General features: G+C 42.6%; 1 protein-coding gene across 1 annotated transcript in view; it reads right to left on the bottom strand.

The window, feature by feature from the left end:
* Window positions 1-16,092, bottom strand: part of cdk17 (cyclin-dependent kinase 17) — a 54,807-nt gene extending 38,715 nt beyond the window's left edge. The window contains exon 1 of the mRNA XM_031306257.2: window positions 15,744-16,092. The gene's annotated coding sequence lies outside the window, so the exon portion shown is untranslated. The remainder of the gene's footprint in view (window positions 1-15,743) is intronic.
* Window positions 16,093-16,609: the final 517 nt, after the last annotated feature.

The raw sequence follows: 16,609 nt of genomic DNA on the forward strand, positions 1-16,609 counted from the left end.
GTAGGCTAGTTGGAGCCGGTTACCTCCAGGATCTGTGCTAAGCTAGGCTAGCGGTGGGTGCATCAGACAGAGTTACGACACGCACGGAGTTCTTATCTAACTCTGGGGGATACGGGGAATAAGATAAAGTCCCAATAAGTCGGCGTGTTCCTTTAAATAAACCATTTCTGGACAATTTCACAAGGGCTGTCCTTGTGCTGATTACATGCATTATAGCTCTGTAGATGGTTTTCCAGCTTTAAACCCAATAGGTAAATAAATACACTACCGGTCAAAAGTTTGGGATCACTTAGAAATTTCCATTCCACTCCATTATAGACAGAATACCAGCTGAGATCAGTTGCATTGTTTTTTTTAACCAGGGCAGCAGTTTTCAGATTACATTGTGCATTGTGCTTACATAATTGCAAAAGGGTTCTCCAATATTTTCTCAGTTAGTCTTTTAAAATGATATTAGATTAGTAAACAGAATGTGCCTTTGGAACATTGGATGAATGGTTGCTGATAATGGCCAATGTAGATATTGCATTAAAGATCAGCCACTTCTTTCTACAACAGTCGAGAACCCTTTTGCAATTATGTAAACACATAATGTAATCTGAAAACTGCTGCCCTGATTAAAAAACAATGCAACTGATCTCAGCTGGTATTCTGTCTGGAATGGAAATTTCTAAGTGACCCCAAACTTTTGACCGGTAGTGTAATTCCTCTATTTTCCATGTCCTATAAGTGTCTAGAGTCCTTGTTTCACCCAAACGTTTAAGTCCTTTTTGACTGTTAAACCTAAGAATTCTAAGTATCAACCCAAATGATCTTCAGCCTCATATCAAAACTATTTCATCAGCCTTTAAGCACCCATTTCAGCTGAACCCTACCGGGTACAGTCACAAACATGTGTTTGTGCAGCTATGAGAACACACACAAACAGAGCATCAGTGCCGCTGCCCGGTGCAGTGGGCGCTTTCCACTGAAAGACCCTTTGTTTTGCTTGAGAGAAACTCAAAAAAAAAAGAAAAAAAAAAAAGAGCTTCAGCATGACTGACCCAGAGGGGTGAGTTGAAATAACCCTGTGTATGTCTGTAAGAGCACAAAAGGCTACAATGTCAATATTAACAGGAAATTAACAATGACCATGATCGTTGGGTAATAAAGAGATGTAGGAAAACAAGAGCAAAGAGTGAAAACAGTTTCACGAGCTTTCGCATAGAGATTTTAAGAGAAGTGAGACAACTTTGAGTCTCGTTGGTCAACAATAGACACCAGGATCATCCACATGTCCAAGGGTGTTGCTGACTCTGACGCTCCATACTAACACTTTCACACAGCCATTGTACAACTATATGAATGAGGGAGTGGAGAAAAAACGTCTACTGTAGGAGCTGCAGATCTAAATGGTCTGCAATCTGTTTCGCAATGCAACTAACTAATCTACATCAATAAACATCGGAATCACGCAACAGCAACCACATGGAAAAACAGGATGTTATTGTTCTCCCGGGGCTGAAAACCACATTTTAAATGCTGTTGGTTTTTAATCCACCATGGGTCTTATTTGCCTAATCTTCACAGTTTCTTCAGATAGAATGGAAAAGCAAACAAATGCACAAATAGGATGTTTAGTTCCTGAGATTAGTTTCTCTGGTGATGGTTAGCACACTGTATAATGTTTACCGTCTTAGTTACCATGTTAGCATGCCAGTATATAATAATAATAATAATAATAATAATAATAATAATTTTTATTTGATATAGCACCTTTTACAGACAGAATCACAAAGTGCTTCAGCCAAAAGACATTTGTTAAAATACAGTAGAAGCACAATATTTCTTTATTTTTTGTTTTTCAACTGGCGCAAAAACACATCGCTTTGTCTTTTTTTAGTGGTGCCTTTTATATTCATTTCAATTTCCTTTCATTTGTTTTAAACTCAACAAGCAATTTGTTGTATTTTATCAGAACACTGAAAGCAGCAGAATTGCAGAACTGAGTGCACTTTAATATCTGTTTATTTATTGCAAGTAATATCGTTATCGCGATATTCAACAACCTTGATCAACCAAGCAGCCCGATTGGTTGGGGTTAGGCATTGACCTCGAGTAGTTAAGGTTAGGATAGCCGACTGGTCAGGGGATAGGACCTGAACAAATCGGGTTCCGTTACCTTGCGTAATCATGGATGCCTGGCCATTAGTAGCGTGTGATTGCTATTGAAGGGCGGGTCTTACCTAGAAGTTGCCTGGGTTCCATAATAACGCGTTGGACTAACGTTACGTCACATACACACGTTGCCCACATGGCCACCTGTCTTAAAGGGGAAGGGTCGGCTGGTAACAATCATGTCTATGGAGAACGGTGAAAGGTTACTTTTCTATCAAGCAGCAAACAAGTTGTAACGTAAAGGCTATGACACACCAACCCGACAGCCGACCTTCGGCAGAAAAGGCAGTCGGACTGACTGCCTACCTGAGTTGGTCCAAAAAGTGCCTCGGAACACACCAAGGCGACGCCGACTTGAGCGTACATTCTGTGCGTGCGCGAGACGTAATACGTCTCCATAACAGCAGGCCGCGCTAATGTGTATTGTCACCCAAAAAATTAAAACCGGCAGCTGATTGGACGAACGCGTCACGTGGGTCTGGCTGCTCCCGGATTTTACAACCGAGCATAATGGCGGCTCGTTCAGAATACGATCTCATATTTTACGAAGATAGTTCTACTAAAATAGTTCACCGAAACGTGTTTCTGAAAACATTTTAAGCGAGAAATAGGCCATGCAGTTGCTGAATCTGTCTTCATTTCAGATCAACAAAGGTCAGTTTAAAAGATTTTCGCCAGATTTTGAGAGGCTTTAGTCACGCTCATCCCGCTCGTAATTTCCGGGTTAGCACTCCACCAATCAGATTGGTCATGGAGTCCGACTGCCCGCCCTCCGACGCAACACATCAGGTCGGCCAAAATGAAGGCCGACAGCTCCTCGGACAGACAACGGCACAAAAAACACCGAACAGACTCGAGTCACTGACCTCACCAGACTGTCCGACGGCCCATTATCGGGTTGGTGTGTCAGCGCCTTTAAACGAAACCATCTAAGACTGTTTGGGAATGTAATTAGGATGCCCCAAGACGCCTCCCTGTGGAAGTTTTCAAAGCATGCCCAACTGTGAGAATGCCTGAGGGTAGACCTAGAGTAGGAGAAGGGATTATATATCCCACCTGGGGCGCCTTGGATCCCCCATGAAAAGCTGGAGGAAAGGTCAAGGGTCTAAGTTGCTTAACCTGCTGCCACCACAACTCAGACCCAGATTCAGATAAGCGGCAGAAAAGGGATGGTGTAGAAACAAAAGAAACATTTTAAGTGGAAGAAACTATTTCCTGTTTTCGCTAGAGCAATGATCAGACTGTTTCTCACATACAACTGTTAAATTTGGCTATATTGGTAACATGGAATCATTCATATCTCTGGAAAATAATATCCCACTTTGTGAGCTGGTGTCTAGTACCTGTGTATCATCTAACGTATCAAAAGAGTACTAAATAATCCAGCAAGGACAGACATAAACAAAAACATGATGCAGAGGAGAAAACAACAAGGAGAAGAACACAGATCTTGGGGGTTAATGGGTGAGATGGAAAGAATGAAGATAAAGATTGAAGAGAGGGAGGGCGAGCTGGGTGGAAGATCGGTATTTCTTTTTAGGTATGAAGGCTGTAATGTCTCCCGGCTGAATGCACACACACGCGCACTATTACCCTGTCTCTCTCTTGCCTCATGAAAAAGCACACAGGCCACAGGCCATAAAACATACAGGGAACTCAGCTGACACAAACACACACGACCAAGGTTTGACTGTACGCCCAAACACTACAGTGTCATGTGTTTGCTGCAGGGGGAGGGTGAGGTTCGATAGAAACAAACAGACTGTGTATATATAAATATATATAGGTGCGTTTGTGTGAGGGGGTTAGCTTGAGGTCATGCCAAAGGCAATACACTTCATCCATCTCCAATTACAAAACAGAGATAGTGTGCAGGACAGATGATCCTCTTTTATCGGTTGTTAGTCTCGCATTGCCAGACCTATCTCCACAGCGCTACGGAGTAAGATCTGGCTTCACCACACATACACTCCTGGATAGGAGAAAAAAAAACGCTCTGGGTTGTTTGCATTTCTTTAACCCAATCACAATCGTCTTGGGCGGCGCTAAGCTCCGGACGCAGAGACAGTGGCTCAGCTAAATAGTCTCGGGAAGGAACTTGTTTACGTGGAACGTTTGCACACTGCTATTTAAATTAGCTGGATACATGGTTAAACATCATACTTACACTTACCAGTGTAGAGACGTGTGTATTTTGTCGATAGCAAATCCCCACCAATCGGTCCCAAAATGTCCCAGTTAGATAGTGAATGCAGTTAACATATTCTTTGTAAATCTTTACGATCATTCTTCGAAAGAACCAAGCAGGCCTGATTTGTTGCACGATCCAAATCCAAAGTTGCCATTTTTCAACTTTCTCAAAAGTGACAAGGTGGAGAGAGAACGTTAGTTGCACTAGCTAAGTTTAAGTAAGTAATAAAGATGATTTTGCTCCCAACCAATTAGCTGTGGTTTTCCAAATGGCAAATGCTTTAAAATAGGCAGTATGGGCTGATTCTGATTGGCTATGACACAATTATTAAGGATGCTATCACATGACTGTTAGCTATCTGCAGCAGGAGTTGCTGTTGTTAGATCATACTGTTCCCGCATGCATTTAAATGCAGTCACTGTGTTGTTTGTGTAGTGAAAGTGCTGCTTATGTGGCACTGTCTGCTACATATCAGAGGCGGTTTTATTGAACATGAATGCTGGTCATGTTGCCCTGTTTACCTCATTCTAGCTTTTGACTGTATAAACAAATGATATGCCATCACTAACTGCGTGCACAGCGGCAAAATGTGCTGCAAGTCCAAGTTTGTTACGTCTCGCTGGCATGCACAATTGCCAGCTGCAGCTTCAAAATTCACTTGTGTTGGGTCTAACTGGATTGTGCAGTCTTACAGTCCAGGCATAAATACACAGTCATCCCTAAGCTCATTAAAGTATGCGCATGCATTTAATGTTGGGATGTGGATATAGGCCCTGTTTACACGAATACGCTCGCGGGTGAAAACGACAAAACATTTTATCAGATGTGCCTTTCGTTTGGACGGCGACTGCATTTTTGGGGCTTAAAAACGCAAAAAAAGAGAAACCACCTTCCAGAGTGGAAATCTTAAAAACGCTCCACCGTTGCATTCCCGTCTGAAGGGTAAAAACGCACTGTGCGAGTGTGTGTGTGTGTGCCGTGTGTGCGCCACATGTGTGTGTGTGCCGTGTGTGTGTGCGCCGTGTGTGTGTGCGCCGTGTGTGCCGTGTGTGTGTGCGCCGTGTGTGTGTGTGCCGTGTGTGTGTGCCGATTGTGTGCATTGTTTGGAGCAATAACTCCACCTCCTCGTCAGACAAAATTGTCAGCTTTTGTTGTTCGCTTCGCGCTACTAGGGAGAGGAGAGGGAGAGAGGAGGAGGAGAGGGAGACAAGTAGAAGGAAGGTTCTACGCAGGCGCGCAGACTTGGTGGATCGCATTTCACACACTTTTGCGTCACCACATGCACGCAGATTTCCCCCCCATAACGCTCGTCTAAACGCAGAATAAAAAGTGAGAACGCAACGCCACTTTTGCGTTTTCTCTTCAGATCGTTTCCGTCTAAACATAGCCATAGGTAGACAATATTTTTATGGCAGTAAAATGATTTTGTTAGAGAAACATTAACCACCTGCTGTTAACCCTCTCTTTGCTCCTCCAGTCACAATGAGCTGCTGCTGCTACAGCACACATATACATTGCCCCCCTTGTGTTTGTGAAATCAACACCCACTCTGTTACATAACGCTCGTCTGTCTCATTACATCCACACCAGATTAACAAGGGTTAACGAGAAGCTTCCGGTCCATCCAAACACACACACACACACACACACACACACACACACACACACACACACACAGATTGATGAACACAATGTACAAGAATGTGTGTTTTCCTGTCTGAATGTTGTTTGGTTGGTGAATCCAAACACACAGCTGGAGATGGCACATTCCAGTGGAGAGAGATTGGGAACAGTAGGAGCTTAAGCTGACACACACACACACACACACACACACACACACACTGTTCCTAATGACGTTATAAAAGTAGAGAAGCTGAAGGGGAAAAAAGTTCAATCAAAACTTCTGAGCTCACTCAAAGAGGAACTTGATAACATTGCGACAAGAATTAAAATATGTTTTTGTAAAAATGATAACACAGCAATGACAAAATATGTCTGACAAATGCAAAACAGTCTTAAGCCCTATTCGCACAGGACTAGTGTTACCTGGAGACCTCACGTGATGTAGATGTAACCCCTCCACGTCTGTGTTTTGTGCGGTGTGTTCAAACGGGATAAGCTAAGTCTGTATTGTACTTGAATTTACTGACATTATCCCCCAGATATGATGTCAAAACTTTCCTTAATAATTGCCAACACAGCCAATACAACCCCGAATCACAGAGATGACGATTCACACGGGACTAATATTATCACACCGAAAATATGGTAGGTCATTTGACATAATGTAATTGACGTAATTTGACCTCTGCAATTATCACAAATTACTAAAGGTCCCCAGGTAATATTAGTCCCGTGCGAATAGGGCTTTAGACCTCTTCCTGTTTAAATTAAAATGTCTAGAGAATTTGAGGTTACTTCTGTTGACGTTCCAAGTAAATTTCAAACAAAACACAGCATGCTCACCCCTCCCCCCACTTTTCCGTAATTGTTGTGACTAACTGACTAAAGGCCTCTTTTCAGTAGCCGCAGCCAAGCTGGCGCGCGCAAATGTGACGTCATGAGAGCACCGTAACTGTTTATACTCGCGCGTGGTGGTCGCGACACTTGTTGCAGTCTTCTCCTGAATAGAGGTGGCGCTAATGAGGAAAGGCTACTGCCTTTGCTCTTTCTACGGACTAGAAGAAGAAGAAGAAAAAGGTAAACAACGGCAGAACTAGCAGCAGCATTGACGTCAATGCTTCGATTTGATTTGATGACCTACTTGGTCTGATCAAGCCTTTCATTCACCATAAAAGAACTCAGTCACTCAGAGTCCTGGCATCCGGTTGCTCTTGAGCTCGTTCATGCTTCCTGTTTCCGCTTTGTCGTGTGCCGCTGAAAAAAAATAAAAAGGTGTATAGATCCGGGCGCGGCAGCGAGATCTACGTCATTTTGACGCCACATTCGCGCGCGCCACCTCGGCTGCGGCTAGTATACCGCACGTGTAACTGTCACTAACCCCCACCCCCTCCCCCAACCATCTTGTCAATGATTGGCTGGAACGTGTTTGTTTTATTTTGGTGCCTATCCTGTCCCCCTAGTGTTTGTTTGACGTTTACGCCCCCTGTGTTGTCTCCCGAGACCGGGCTTTTTCACAGTGTATTCAGGGGGCAGGCGTCTTACACAACGGAACATGACTTTAACCTCCCTCTCTCTATTATCAACTCTCCTCCTCCTTTGCTGTCTGTTTTATGGCTTTCCATCGTGCATCCTCTTTGTCACGCCCCACCACTCCCCTGATCACGGTCTACAAATCCATCTCCATTCGCCCCGAGGCCTCTGGGAACAGGTGTTCACTTCACTCCCTGAGGTGCCCTGTTTTGTGTGTGTGTGTGTGTGTGTGTGTGTGTGTGTGTGTGTGTGTGTGTGTGTGTGTGTGTGTCTCACACCATCCAACAGTGGCCTGGGCTCTTTCCTGTCTTCGTGCCAAGCCAGGTGGGGCGTCCCAGCCCGAGACAAATGCACACAAACACATGCAACATTTCCCATAGATTCATTACATCAGACATTTGCTGGCCACAGAATACCTTTGTGCCTACTTCAGGTGCTGTGACGCACACAGCTTTATTGAACCTGGCATTGCCGATTGCTGGAGTTTATGAAAACAGAAACAATTAATGTTAATTTCCAACATGCATGTTTGTCCATCGCACACAATATCTTTAAAGTGCCCATATTATGAAAAAATCACTTTTTCTGGGATTTGGGGTGTTATGTTGTGTCTCTGGTGCTTCCACACTCATACAAACTTTGAAAAAAATCCATCCATGCTGTTTAGAGTGAGATACGGTTTCTGAATGTGTCCTGCCTTCAGTCTCTGGGTGAGCTGTTCAAAATCGGCACGGCTTGTGACGTCACAAGCCGAAACGAGCAGGCTAACCGCAACCATTAGCTCGTAGCGTTAGCATGCTAACGCTATGGCTAACGCTAGCATGCTAACGCTAGCATGCTAACGCTAGCATGCTACCTCGTTCTCAATAGCAAAGCACTGCTACAACACACACAAGTTCACCATAATCTACAAAAGAACTACTTACATGTGCGCCCTCATTTAGAAGTCTCCCAGCTAATCCTGCCTTGTAACTGACAAAAGTTGTAGAAACAGCCTTTCTTTTACCGTCTATGGAGCTAGCTAGCTGACATGATCTACATCTGAGCTACTGGGCATGTGCAGTGCAATCAAAGATAGTACAGAAGAAGAAGAAGAAAAGAGGTCTCACTCTGTAGCTAAAACAGAGACCAGGTGAAAAGAGGATCTGCAGCAGTGAGATAGAGCACTGCAGTACAACACAAATATGGTGTTTTTTGAAAATTAAACCATGTAAACCTATTCTGGTACAACCTTAAAATACAATTATGAACCTGAAAATGAGCATAATATGGCTGCTTTAATGTCTACAGCTAGGTATCGTTTGCATTTTTTCTATACTAATGAGTCAATATGATACCTGAGTTTCCATAGAGATGTCAAAACACTTTTTGATGCCTTACTTTGAGAAGTATTTAGCATGCCTTTCTACAAAACCCTGTATTCATTTGACAAAATCAGTCAACATTCTCAGATGTTGCATTATTTTCTTAACAAAAGCTGCCCTGCTGACCTGTCGAGCGCCAATGTGACGTCATGGGAGCGCCGTAACTGTTTATACTCGTGCGTGGTGGTCGCGACACTAGTTGCAGTCTTCTCCTGAACAGAGGTGGCGCTAATGAGGAAAGGGTACTGACTCTGCTCTTTCTACAGACTAGAAGAAGAAGAAGAAAAAGGTAAACAACGGCAGAACTGGCAGCAGCATTGACGTCAATGCTTCGATTTGATTCGATGACCTACTTGGTCGGATCAAGCCTTTCATTCACCATAAAAGAACTCATCTTCACCCAGTAAGTTTACAAGAGAGACTTGCAGTCACTCTGAGAGTCCTGGCATCCGGTTACCCTCGAACTCGTCCATGCTTCCCGTTTCCACTTTGTCGCGCGGCGCTGAAAAAATAGAGTGGTGCACGACCTCTGGTCGCATACTCAAAATCCTGGCGCGCCAGCGAGATCTACATCATTTTGACGTCACAGTCGCGCGTGCTTGGCTGCGGTGACTGTAAAAAGGCCCTTAGGGTTAGGTGCCTTGAAGTCGACGTCGTAGCGCTGCCTTGAAGTCGACGTTGGGGGCTTAAAACACCATCGAGCCGACTGTGCCCAGCCAAGAAATAGGCTGGCACATAACCCCTCGTAGCTGTGTATCTCGATTTCCATTCTTTGTGTTAATGCAAGTTAACCTGCTACTGGTAGCTTCATATTGTAGCTTCATATTTACTGTACAGACAGACAGCAAGAAAGTGAATACGTGTATTTACCAAACTGTCTCCTGAAACCAGCCAGGGGCAAAAGTCCATTGAATTCCTATCAATCTATGGTACTGTCGAATTTCAGTATCTCACTGCGTGTGCAATTATTGTGGAACTTATTGTCTTTTCCCAAAACAGCGAATGATGCGTCTCAAATCTGTTTTGCTATTATTATTATTTTTTTTTTTTTTAATCACACCGCACATTCTCGCTATACAAAGGACCAGCTAACTCCTCTTTCTATTTCCCTGCAGCGGATGATCAAGAAACATGATGGAGCCAATTTTATATTCCTCTGCCTCACTCCAACATTCATGAGGGGATGGCTGTTTACTGGATTTCTATCTTTGATGCCGTGTGCTCACGGCAGTGGTGTGCTTCCCAGAGATCTCCTGTCAAACAGCGTAGAACTGTATTCTAATCTCTTCATCCATGGACTTTCTGTTGATAAAGTCAGAGTTGTTGTAGTTTCTTAGTCTGTTCAGCCTATCACTGCACATGTAGGAGTGCTGCTTTAATCTGATAAGACCGGATTATTAGTGTAAACGCACCAAGCAATACTGACCTCCATATTGATCCGACCTTTCAGATAATGATGAATGAGATGCTTACCGGTGCTAATACGGTGATGAGCTTGAGAAACATAAAACCTCCGAGGAACATTGGGAACCTCCCCCTATTACAGCAACATGTCTGCAAAAGAATTCATTTCAAATGGCTAAAAAGCGACAAGGCCTGACCATTTTCTCTCTGGGCTTCGTGAGGGATCGTATTTTCGTGACTGTTTCCTGTGAACTTTCGATGCTCTTTGTTGGCACTGATTGCAGATAGCGCCTGTCTGTGAGGCAATGATTAACCCGCCGGGGAGAAAAAGGGATAATTAGAGATTCGTACTTGAGATTAAAGAGGAAACTCACTTTTATACTGACAGAAGTAAGAGGAGGCAGCAAAGTAAGAGAGGGCAGTCAGAACAGGGTCACACAGTCGGTCTTAAAAATCCCAGAGCTCACAGGTTCAACTACAGTAAAAACCATACAACATCCTCTAAAAACTCAATTTCACTGGGAAGTCAACCATACTCAACTGCACATGGAACAATTTGTCATTGTTATGATTATGTGAGACAGGTTAGGAAAATAGTTTTAGAGAAGCAGGCAGATGGTAAGAGTTGTGTAGGACGGGATGTACTGAACAGCAGAATGACAACTACGTCTGACTGTACTTGGCACTGACACTGTGCCACTTATTTGTGCGTTTGTGTGTTGGTGTGCACATAAAATCTACTTTTAGAATATCGTATTGTGAAAATCATTTTATGTACATATATTATGCAGACCACCAATACAGGCCTGGAGTTTGTTTGAAGTTAGTGCAATCTAAACAGCAATTGTGGTCAGAAAAAAAATCGTAATTAGAGGTTTCCCTTAAATCGTTCAGTCCTATCTTGAAGTGAAAGGAGTATAAATATTTTAACAACATAAGGCCATTGTGGTCTGTGCTGTATTTCCTCAAGCAACCAGTTTAGAGTTTTGGATTAAGTCAAGCTAAGGTTACTTTGGGTTCATTAGGTGAAATGTTGAATAATCGGATTATGCACACATAGGATTAATCAAATATTTTGCAAGAGGGAAATCATCAGCATAACAACATGTTCTTAAATAACATTGACTGGTATTATTTAGTCCATTTTAAGAACAGAAGAAAAATAAAGAAGAAACGGAGTGTGTTCAGATCCAGATCCTGTGTGTGTGTGTGTGTGTGTATCTGTGTTTGATGAATATTTTAGCATCTTCACTACACTTGAGTTTGACAGTGAGTGCTCACCACATGAGGGAAAGTGAGTTCATGAATGAACTGCAGGTCTGTTTATTTTAAAGTGTGACCTCTGCATGTGTCTGTGTGCATAATCTAATCCCTGTGATGCTGCTCTAACAAACAATGCCCTTGGTTATTCTTCAGATTATGAGCCAATGTCAGCCACCCAACTAAACCCTCCATACACACACACCTGGCAAAGCATGATGGGATAGTTTATCCTGGGTGCAATTGGACAGGTTGTGTGTGTGTGTGTGTGTGTGTGTGTGTGTGTGTGTGTGTGTGTGTGTGTGTGTGTGTGTGTGTGTGTATGTGTGTGTGAGAGAGAGAGAGAACAAAGACAAGGCTAACACACTCGTCCATTCTCTTACACAACTATGTGACACACATAGTTGACCACACATGCCTTCTGACACCCAATAACATTCATACAAGATGACCACACAAATATTATTAGCTGGCTTTGTTTCACTATAAAATCACTCACTCACTCACTCTCTCTCACACACACACACACACACACACACACACACACACGTTTAATGCAGCATGGCCTACTGCTACTTTTTCGAGCTAGAAAAAGCTCTGAGAGTGAGAGACAAAAAGAATGGACTTGCAGCACTTCAGATTCCTTGCATGGCTCACATAACTTCCCTCATTAGTGTGTGTGTGTGTGTGTGTGTGTGTGTGTGTGTGTGTGTGTGTGTGTGTGTGTGTAATTGTGTGTTCTTGCTGCACCCAGCCCACACTAATTGTATTCATTCTGGAGCCCTAGAATTAGTCCGACCCCAAAAAAGCCCAATAATTACTACTTCACCTACATAATGCCCACCCTGTGCCAGTGCAGTGGCAGGAAGACATTTCCCATCAGCCCCAGGGGCTGTTAGCAAATCCTCCTCTCAGATGTAGTTACATTCTACGGTTTTTCACATGTTCCGTTCTTCCTCAGGTGAAACAATGAATGATGAAAAAAGAGAAGGGGAGTACGATCTTATTGGGCTACACACACACACACACACACACACACAATGCTTTTATACAGTGTTGCATTCACTTAAACACATTCCAACACACACTCTTGCAAACATTTTTACTCAAACATATGAAGAGGCATACATGTTCACAAAGACACACCCACAAACACACAAGATGATATAAAACGCACTGAAAGAGCACGCACACAAACACAGAACAAACACAAAGAGATGTGCACATGTAGAAACACACACACACACACACACACACACACACACACACACACACACACACACACACACACACACACACACACACACACACACACACACACACACACACACACACCTCTCTCTGATCAATAAAACATTGCACAAGTTGGAGTTATATAAACGGGAGAAAGAGAGAGTGCAAGCTGCTGGCCTGGTTGTCAATAGCAACAGTGTTTTGGAGGCTGCTCATGAGTAAGAGCAGTCAGACTGCTGCAAAGCATGCTGGGATATCACCATGCATTGCACCACAGATGATGTTTTTTTTTTGTCAGCCCAAGTAGAGAAACATTTTATAACTTAATGCTTGTACTTTATAATTCAGTTATGTTGAGCTATAACATGCTAACAATAAGTTTCAGTAATATGGTGACCACTTTAAAGTTGCTCTGGTTCTTCCGACATGCCCACCTGATTCTGACTGGCTCCCCAGCCTTAGACAAACCGCTACAGCGTGGGACATCACAGCATTTCAGCTGACAGCAAGCTGTTTGGCTCAGCACACTGCAATGTCATCAACCGCATTTCACAGATTTTTTTTTTTTTTTAACAAGTCTGATATCCGTTCCTGTCTCTTCAGTTTAAGGGCCCCACCAATGACTTAGCACTGGACTTCCATACGGTTGGGGCACGGTTTAAAAAATGAATAGTCAAAATCAAAGCAGCAGAGGGGGAGGCCAAGACTATAAGTTTGCAGTCCCCAAGCCCAAGCCGAGACAACCCGAATGTCAGGGTTACTTTATCAGACTTTGGAAACCTCTTCCAGAACCACAGAAGGCTATTTTTACAGGTTGAAATGTACTCGGCATGGCTAGTAAACTGAGCTCAAATAAATGTATTCATTAAATTGGTAGCATGCCCCTTTTAACAGCCAATGAAGAATGAGTTGACTTTGAGCCTCTACCCAGATTGCATCCATCTTTCTAAAAAGCGATCCCTTTTGCTAACGAGACTGCTCGCCCCGTTTCACCCAAAACTCTCCCTCTGACTCCTGCTCCGACTCCTTTGCTCCAACAGGAAGTTTCAAACCAATCACTGACAAGTCACATGGCAGCACTTTAAATTTCTCAAACTGGAACCAATCACACATCTCAAAACGTAAATCAGCTAGGAGACAGCTGGCTTTACTGTACCTATTCTCATCCGTCAGTCCCAGGAAAAAAAGTGAGAAAGGGTGTGTGTATGTGAGTGTGTTATATTTACAGCACACGCTCTCAGTTCTCATGTTCCTGCTGTAATGCGACATAATGCAGAGACAGATCAATACAAGTGCTGCTATAGGGCCCACAGACATGGGGAGGGGACTGCCAGGGTAATTACTTTGTTCTCTGGGGGGTGTATCACTCTCACAGCCAACAGCCTAGATTTGTATGTGGGTCAATACACACACACACTCATACACACTCACACACAAATGAGCGGCCAGTTGTTCCAGATGAAGGACAGTGGAAGTAAATCCAGGTCAAACAGGAAGTGTTAAAGAGGCTAAATGCATCACGGATGCTTTACTGCAGAAATGAATCATAGGTGGTCGATATGACCGGATATCATCTGCTATTGATTCATACAGTGATGATATGATGCTTTTATGATATGATTGACAACTGCCTAGTACACACTAACTCTAATAATATCTGTAAAATGGAATATGAAGCATTTTTAGATGTGTTTAGGAATGTAGAGAGTTGATCTAACAACAATTCACTTAGCCTAATATCTCACTGTTTCCAGGGTGACAACAGAATGGTGCATTTGGGTTGTTTCGGATTTACCATACACTCATAAGTGACAAAAAAAACATAGATCCTGTATGTCTAGGTAATTTAAAGTCATGGTGTGCAACCTTATTTTCCATCTCGAGTTACAAATCGCAAAAGCATCTTCTCGACGGAACTCGCAAAAACTGGTAAAACAACAATCAAAACAAAAATCATTTCAAAGTCACAGTCATTTTCAAGTCATTTTAAATTCATGAACACAAATCATTTCAAAGGAGGGTATTGTGTCAAGCAAAAGGATGCTTTCAAGTCAGCAGGAGGAAATGTCCTCAGCTGGTTCTTCCATTTTTCCACATATGCATTGAATGTGGCACAAGCAGAACTAAAAGGCACCTCCAACAGCAGACAAAAGTTTAAAATGTTCATAGATTTATATTATGTCATATCAGGAAAAGGTATGTCAAAATACAAACAGATGCTAGAGGTAATCAAATATCCACATTTCCACTGTAAAAATGTAACTGAAAAAAAATCTGAAAAAATAACTCTCCCTGTTAAAAAGTAACCTAGTCTTGGTGTGGGCACCATGAATCTGTGACTGTAGGCAAAGATTAATAATGAAGATGTTTAATATTGCTTGAAAAGTGTCCTACAGTGTTACATTTACTTTTTTTTTTTTTTTTAGCTTAGGCAATGCATTCGGATTCCTGCATTATTGGTGTCAACAAAATGCTTGCCCAGAAATCACAATAACGCAGTAATGTTCTTCTTAATTTCAATAGGCATAATTATAATTTACGTTGGCACTCAAATTGTATCCTAGCAGTTTGTCTGTGATCTTTCTACAATATTAAATGTACACATTTATACATTTTACAATAGGGTTCATGTCGCAGGTGTGTGTAGGGGGGTGCTGTCAATACATAGCCTACGTTAGGTAAACAAACCAGACTACTATTTGCACCCGATATAACAAAATAAGAGATTTTATGTTTTAAATATGTGCGAGGCGCTTACATAACAGTCCCAACTGTAGAGGGTTACGATACGGTAGCTGTTAAATATGATGAATAGCTAGAGTCTGGCTGAATTGTTCTTCAGCTGCCGTTTCCTCTGTGTTGACATTTCCACACACCACTGTTCAGTCTTCGTCCTAAGCGGTCGGACAAAACGTAACGGCACGGAGTCCATTATCGGACAGGCTGTGTGCATCCAGAAATGACAATTTGAGCCAATTTACCTGAAAATGGTGAATTCCCTGGTTTCAAGCCAACTCTCCGGAGCAGCCAGGCCCGGATGCCCTCCTCCGCTTTATCCGCCCACTGAAGTAGCCTAAAACACAGCTCCGTCTGTGTTTGGTTTCGATTCCAAACGCTACGTTAGAAAAGAAATATCCTCCGAAACATACAGGGAGATACGAGGGGTGTGAGGACGAAGAGCTTGAGACCGAACCCCCAAAATGTCGTTTTGTGTGGCGGTGAAAGCAGTTTAAAGAGGCTGGAGGAGGATCTGCTGTCGACACAGGAGACGGGAGGGGTGCGAGCTAGCTGCCATCAATCACCACGCTGTGGTTAATAAGGGGGCTTCCTGTACCATTTCAAAATAAATCGAATCAGCGCGACCTATGTCGTTCTTTTTATTCTAACTTTCAAAACAAAAGCACCAACGACGATTTTCACAGTTCCAGTCACAGTTTTCAAAATAAAAGTGACATAAATAACTTTTATTCTAAAATGTCTATGTAGCCTATGTAGATAGTTATATGCAGGCATGTATACATAGATTCTCAAGGTTGTGTTTTGACATATTTCATCGTATAACATAGGCTATGATATCTAATAAATAACTTGGTTCCGCTCTATAAATAGCAGCTAAGGGAAGCGTTATTGGGAAATGCAGATAAACGAAACAATGCGATCTTTATTTGAATAGCTCTCCTTTCTACGATTCCTTGTAACTTATTCGCTTTTATCATTGCAACACTGTAGCTTTTTCAGCGGTCTAACAATGTAACAACATTGTAGAAGTTTTTCAAAATAATCATTGACATTATTAGATAGTGGTTTGTTTGCTGTCAATTTACAATAACATTCCAAAATCAATCAT

The sequence above is a fragment of the Sander lucioperca genome, chromosome 20 (assembly GCF_008315115.2).
Source record: "Sander lucioperca isolate FBNREF2018 chromosome 20, SLUC_FBN_1.2, whole genome shotgun sequence".
NCBI classification, from domain to species: Eukaryota; Metazoa; Chordata; class Actinopteri; order Perciformes; family Percidae; genus Sander; species Sander lucioperca.